The sequence below is a fragment of the Arvicanthis niloticus genome, chromosome 17, assembly GCF_011762505.2.
Source record: "Arvicanthis niloticus isolate mArvNil1 chromosome 17, mArvNil1.pat.X, whole genome shotgun sequence".
Classification (NCBI taxonomy): Eukaryota; Metazoa; Chordata; class Mammalia; order Rodentia; family Muridae; genus Arvicanthis; species Arvicanthis niloticus.
The window spans coordinates 7,532,811-7,538,997 of NC_047674.1; positions in this window are offsets into that span (position 1 = coordinate 7,532,811).

A 6,187-nucleotide genomic window follows, 5' to 3' on the forward strand; every position below is an offset into this window, starting at 1 on the left:
AGTTTTAAAGGTACCTGTAGCAAAACCAGAAAATGCCAAGTTGAGTGATATACAATAAATAAAAGATAAGATATGTTCTGGAATCACCTCATAGGTTTAAAAGTAATCTTCATGGAAGGTTTTAAACAATTACCAATATACTTGAAATGGATGAAAAATCACAAACTTCGGTGAAGCTGATGTTTGTTAGCAGAGTCCCTGGGAAGGGGCATCATTCAAACCCAGGAGTCTGCTGTCAGTCAGGGCAGTACAGGAAAATTCCATACTTAACATCAAGGACGAGGAGAATGGGGATAAAAGATGTTAGAAATTGAAAAAAGAATGAAAAGATGTTAGAAACTGAAAATATGGTTAACAAAAAGTTTTCAGTGGTTGAGCCTGATAGCATGGCAGAGATGACTGAGGAAATCATTAGGAATTAGAGTAATTTGGAATTGGAAACAGTGGAAATGGTGCAACCTAAATAATGGAGAGACACTAGACTAAAATAAATAAATAAATAAATAAATAAATAAATAAATAAATAAATAAATAAGTGGAATCTTGGGAGACCTGTGGAACTGTGACAAGAAATGTAGCATCTCTGTCATCAGAATCTTAGCAAAGCAAAGGCAGGGCCAGTACTGGGAGATGGCTTTTCTCTTGAGGACTGAAGACTTCCCAGAAGACAGACACACAGCCCTAAAGTGTTGAAGTTAAGAGAAGTCTGGAGGGAAAACCTAAAGAAAAACTGGAAGGGACCTGTTAGAGCCAAACCTCTGAGAAAACAAGGATCCAGGAAGCCTTGCAACAGGTAGGAACCTTTGTTTCATTGTAGCAGAAAATCACTCTCAGTGACAGGAGCCCTCACAGGGAAAGCCGGGAAAGCAGCAGTGCATTTCTCACGCCCTGAAAGAACAGAGCTGCCATCCCAGAATCCTATGTCCAGCCAGAGTATGTTTCAGGAGTGATGGGAAAATCAAGATCTTCACAGGTAATATAAACCAAAAGATCTGTTACTGTTGGACACACCCTCTCTTGATAATAGCTTGAAGGAAAACTTAAACAGAAATGAAACAACAGAAGGAACATTGGCACACCAAACAAAAGGTATGTGTGTGGGGGATTAAGTGAGAAAATTCGTGGGTATTAGCACACAGATTTCCTGTCCTCTTTGCATTTTCTAAATAATCCTCCACAAGGGGAGAAAATATTATAACATCTGATGTTATCCTCATATACATGCATTGTAGATACTTAAGCAATTAGGAGAGGGAAGGGAAATGGAAAAGTTTCTAAGTTGTGTTTTAGCTACGAAATGATGACACCACATGTACATACATCAGTATTGCATATCAACAGTGTATACTGAAATCAACCCTTCAAATCTCTACAAATGAGGTTAACTGAAAAAGCACCATAGATAAATCAAAACAGAATGCTAAAATACCCACAAGCTATACAAAAAAAGAAAGAAAGAAAGAAAGAAAGAAAGAAAGAAAGAGAAAGAAAGAAAGAGAGAAACACCAAAGAGAATTAAGGTCCTATCAAGAGTTAAGATAACATGGTCAAACCCTAGCAGATTAATAATAATATAAGGTTAAGAAGTTAGCTCAATGGTCAAGTGTATGCTAATCATTTTCTGTTACCGTATTAAAACCTCTTATTCTTCCCAACATATCATCAAACTCTGTTCTGTTTAATTATGAAGGTATCCAAATCTGAGTACCCACCCTTTGCCTGAAAAACAAAATAGTTGGTGAGGACCAAACCAAAGCTCTTGTTTCCCATTGCTGTGAGTTATTTGCACATGTGTGTAAGATGGAATAGTCTCGACCAGGTATCATAGAATCTGATTACTTCATGAGCTACTGTGTGACTAAATCTCAATAAACACTATGGACTTTGAGATCATGCAGTCAGATTGTATAGTTATATGACCTCAGCCATATGGTTTAGGCTACCTACCCAACACTCTTTTCTTATCCATCATGCAAATAGAGTTATGTCTGTTTGTCTAGACTTTCTGTATGCAGCCTATGTGCAATATATGCATGGAAAACTAAACTTGCTTAAGAAAGGTCCTCTGCAAAACCCAAGATTCATCAAGAATGGGGCCACTTTCTTAGCACTTATCACAGAAAGCCAAAGTACCTGCTGTAGCAATCTAAAGAGAGCTAACATGGTTGCTCTTTGATGCGAAGTATATCTCAACTTCCTACATTAGAATGCATTTATATAAATCCAGCCTTGTCTGCCATGAGATATACGTCCATCCTTGTGAACGCGCAAACATGCCTATGTACATAAATGCATACATCACACACACTCACACACACACACACACACACACACACACACACTTTATCCATTACCATTAGTTTCTTCCAGGAAGGATAAACAGTCATAACTCTATTGGAAACATTAGGATACGATACTCAACACTGGAAACAGCAAAGGCCATTCCATCTCTGCTACCTTTTGCTACAGTCCCTTGATCTTGTTCCTACAGTATCTTAGAGAGTTCAACCACATGGCTGAAGAGTGTTTCATTTTATCAATTGCGCTTTTAGAAGAGACAAATGAAAACTAGGACAAGATGAGTTCCGTGGGGGTGGGCGGTAGAGTTTTACTAAAAAAGAGCTAAGTGAACACTGTAGACAAAGGGAAAAGGAGAGCAAGACACAGAGTGTGTCCTTGTAAGAACCCATCAAGGTTCAATTCCTCTCTCTCTTTTTACTGTCTTCTATTGGACCAGGAAACAGTCATATTGAAGAAGCAGTTTTAGAGTTCATTTCTCCCTAAGTTATAATTCATTTTCTTGAATTTCTCTCAAGTCGTCAATGACTGCTTGTGTTCTTAGAAGTTCACCTGAACTTCTTCAGTAATTGAAGAAAGTGTGGAGTTTCCACATCACAGTCAGAGTCCAGCTGAGCATCCTTAGTGTGGAGGACAGAAGCCTATGGCAGAACTGGGAGAGCATGGTTTAAAGAGTCAGTTGCCACCCTCAGACCTCAAGACTAGACGAGTAATGTACCTTCTCCTTCACAAATCCAGTAGCGGAAACAACAGGCTGACCTGTGGGAAGATGCCACAGAGCAAAACATAGGCCATTAAACCATCCCTGATGAAAATAACTGCTGTCACTCTCTCTTCTTTCTCTCGGTGCTTTGCTTCAATATGAACAAACTTCCAAAGTCAAGCAATTGTCGGCTGTGTGCCCTCCTAACTAAAGGAGATAACACATCAACCTGAAGCCATTTTAACAGGATAACCCTTATTAAATTCGCAGATACTTACTAAACAGTGACATTGTATTGTGTCTGCATTTTAATCCACTGTAATTGAACAAAGCTTCTGATCTATAAGCCTTAAACTATGTCAAACGGAACTTAGGCAAAGCACACTTTCTTATTTCCACACTGCTGTCACAACCTCATACATTAAATTCTCTCCCAAATGATGTAAGAAAATAAGAAAGGATACATTTTAACTTTTACTTATGTGACTTTTTAGTGTGTGTGTGTACATGTGTGGGTGTGTGTGATGTACCTACAGAGGCCAGAAAGAGGGTTAGACTCCCTGAAGCTGCTGGTGTCATGGGTAATTGTGAGCACCGGAGATGGGATTGAACTCCTGACCTTTACAAGAATAACCAGTGCCATTAATTACTGAGTCATCTCTTCAGCCCCCACCCCCAGAATAGGTTTTCAAGATAAAATTTTCACATAAGTTTCCACTTGCTATCATGGGGTTCACATAATAACATATAATTCCATCTTTCCAGTCACAAAGTATTCTGCGTTTGTCAGTGCGCAATTTGCATTCTCTAAATTCTTAATTCAAACCTGTAATTGACTCCAAAGAACAATCAAGTCATAGGAATTTTCCTACTTAAATTATGTGCATATTTGTAAGTGCACGCTCTCAGGTGATTACCATTGCTTAGATATCTTCAATTCTAAGACATATTTGCATTTAGATGGTGATTCTATCTTGTCATCGAGTAGAATTAATGAACAGAAGACTGATGGGGACATATTGTCTGGATCCCAAGGTTCACTAACCGCAATCTTAGTGCTTTCAGCTGTATGTACAGTGGGCTTGCTAGAAGGAAGAGCTCAGCTTCAGTTCTTTTTGAAAACTGCTTTGAAGTGTTGTTGACAGATGTGCACAAAGCTAATATAATATCCAAAGAGTACCAACTGTTCCTCTTATTTCATGCTGCAATTTGACTACCCAACTAGAAAAATCACCCATACCCTAATAAAATTCATTACCTAGAGTTGTATAAAATAGATTTCAATAGATTTTAGTAGAAAAAACCCACCTCATCACTTCTCTGGAAACAATATATTTCTAGTAAGCAAAGCATTGTAATATTATGAGCTTGCCTCCTTAACATTTGATGAAAGTGTGTGTGAGCTTCATAGCTAGAGACTTCAGAATCATTCATGTTGATCCATTCTTGGGAAATACAGAAGCGCCTCAAGTATTCCCGTGTAAAGACGGTCAGTTCCTTAGCCTATCCTTTCTTGTCCTTTGAACAACTAAGCGCTGCGTTTATAAGGCTCCTCTTTCCAGGGAGAACCTCTCTGCTTGACCCTTTCTCATAGCATCTTCCAACTAGGGCCTTTTAAGGCTGCCACCACAAGTTAGCAAGCTTAATCAACAAGTTGTCACGTCAAGAACCATTACCAAGCTGTATGATGACCACACCTTCCTTATAAGGTGCCATGGTTTTGCACCACTGCTTGATTACTTGGGAAATTTAGATGCATTCTACTGACTCAGTTCTACAGGTCATAAATCTGCTCTTCGGTTCACATACTGTTCAGTAACAACCATCTCAGAGATGCTGTTTTGAAACCTTTGCAGAGGCACATGGAAAGCTTTGTTCCTCAGTGCTAAATCATCACCGGGTCGCAGAAGTCACAAATAGTGTAGTTCAGGTAGACACTTGACTGAGGTCTGTTGAGAGAAAGAGATAAGAGATATGCCACACAGAGTCCCTATTCTGGAATCTTCCTCTGGCCTTTCCCTTCCTGTAGACTCTGGACTTTCCTCATCCACACGTCTGCTTACAAGTAAACAACAGCTCTGTGGCTTCTGTGGTCCAGGTTCTTTGCACCTTCCAATCTCCCAGCCCATCCCCATGGCCCAGCATACTTAGCACAAACCTGACAAGCATTGCACAATGGCTCAGCAGTCTTCTAGGTCTTCTTGCAAGTGACTAATCATTTCCTGTTGGCTCCCTGTAAGTAATTCTTTTCCTGTTGAAGGAAGAGGAGAGGAAGTAGGGAAGGGAGTAGGAAAAGAGGGAGGAAAATTTTGAAATTGATCTGTGAAAAAAAGCTGAGTGCTTGGCATTTTTTATTAAGAAATTAAAATACAAAATAATGTGTTTCGATTTGAGCATTTTCACTTTTGCTTCCTTTGTATTGATCTACTTTCCCCCTCTGCTCCCAAACCTCCACCATCTCCCGCTCCTCCTCTTTCACCCCACAGTAATTCCCTTCTGTTTTCATTCCCACAAGTGTTCTATCATGCTATTTGCTCACCATAAGATTTCTTCTCCAGCCTCACTGACCCCTTTCTAGTTTATTGACCTGTATTCACACTCTGTCCACACGTGTACTCACACATACAGAACCAAACTCTATGTTCCATACAGGCGAGAAAACATCTTTTCCTTTTGTTTGTCTTTCTGATTCCGGGTTTCTTTGGTTCACATAATTTCTACCTTCACACATTTTCCTGAAAGTGTCATAATTTTGCTTTCTGGCTGAGTAAGTTCTACTGTGCATATGAACCATACATTTTATTTCTTTAGTGTTGATTGGCATCTAGGATTTCCCTATTTTCTTGGTGTTGAGTACTGACGTCATAGCTATGTCTCTATATGATGCACATGTGCATGAAAGACAGAAAGACAGAAACAGAGAAACCCTTGTTACAGAGTTTATGATGAGTGTGAAGAGAATAGTGATATTGAGTGTCGATGACAATTCTTGTTTCACACCAACTGGTTTTACCTTGATGGCCAATGAAAGATGCCAGGGAAAACTGCATTTCTGCAACTTCCTGCATGAACCGCTTGCTGCCAAAGCCAGGCTTTGCAGTAGTAGCACGTCCCTTGTAAATGTGTTCTCCAAGATTTAGTTTCCAGCTGTGTGCTATTTTTCTTTTATATCTCTTTTCTTGAAAT